The sequence below is a fragment of the Dipodomys merriami genome, unplaced genomic scaffold (assembly GCF_024711535.1).
Source record: "Dipodomys merriami isolate MVZ:Mamm:240054 unplaced genomic scaffold, mDipMer1.0.p SCAF_549, whole genome shotgun sequence".
Classification (NCBI taxonomy): domain Eukaryota; kingdom Metazoa; phylum Chordata; class Mammalia; order Rodentia; family Heteromyidae; genus Dipodomys; species Dipodomys merriami.
In genome coordinates, this window is record NW_027206123.1 from 675045 (window position 1) to 676324 (window position 1280).

The window sequence follows — 1280 nt, forward strand, 5'->3', positions numbered from 1 at the left end:
TTGTTTCAGGAGGCTGAAATCTGACCATCATGGTTCAAAGCCAGGCTGAGCAGGAAAGTCTAAAATCCTTACCTCCAATTAACTGCCAAAAATCTGGGAGTAATACAGTTCTAGCCCCAGGATGGTCCACAAACAACTGTCTTCTGGACTTTCCTGCTTGGGTTTGCCTTTACACTGGATACCCATATTTCTGCCTCCTGGAGTTCTAGAATTACAGGCATGAGTCACCAACTCCAGGTTCTCTTCTTATTTACATTTTTGTGATCCTGAAGCTGGATCTCTGAGCCAGGGCACTGTTTCATATATTTCTCACTCAAGCCTGGTGCTTTACAACTCCATCACAGATTCACTACTGTTTTCTTGTTTATTTGTTTTGCTTGTGATTTGAAGATGAGAGACGATAACCCTCAGATTTAATCTATCTTAGTATTTAGGATTACACGCAAAAGGAAATGGCACTGTAGCTCAAGTGGTAGAGCACTATCCTTGAACTGAGTTCAAGCCCTACAACTGACCAAAAAAGAGGATTACACACAAAAACCAAAAACTCATGACTCATTTTGAAAATTTAATTGGATTTTCTTATACACTTTTTAATTTCTACTTTTTATTTTCATATGTATGCTGGGCTAGGAACTATAAATCAGAGCCTAGGTATTGTCCCAGTTCCTTTTATTTTTATTTTTATTTTTTGCCTGTCATGGAGCCTGAACTCTGGGCCTAGGTGCTGTCCCTCAGCTCTTCAGCTTGAGGCTAGAGCCGTACCACTTGTGTTACTGCACCACTTCTGGCTTTTCTTGCTTATGTGTTGGTGAGGAATTGAACCCAGGGCTTCTTGCATGCAAAGCAAGCACTCTCCCACTGAGTCACCTTCCCAGCCCCGTCCCAGTATATTTTTAATACTAGCCACAGCACATTTGGAGGTTTGAAAAAAACTGTAGTTGTCTAATTAGAGTTGAGTACATGGATACCCCTGCCTTGGCTGGCCTTGAACACTGATCCTCAGGTGTGAGACACTTTAGTAAGTACAGTAACAAGTGTAAGCTCACTCAGTTTTGCTCATTTTAAACTCTGAAATCGGCTCTCCATTTTATTCTTCCACCTTTCTTTTCATTTACTTATTTTATTCTTGTGTGTGCTGGTCCTGGAGCTTGATCTCAAGGTGTGGGTGCTGTCCAGAAATCATTGTCTCATTTCTGTCATTGGTACCACAGCTCAACTCCAGGTTTGTTTTTTTTTTCTTCTTTTTGGTGGTTCATTGGAGATAAGAGTCTCAGGTA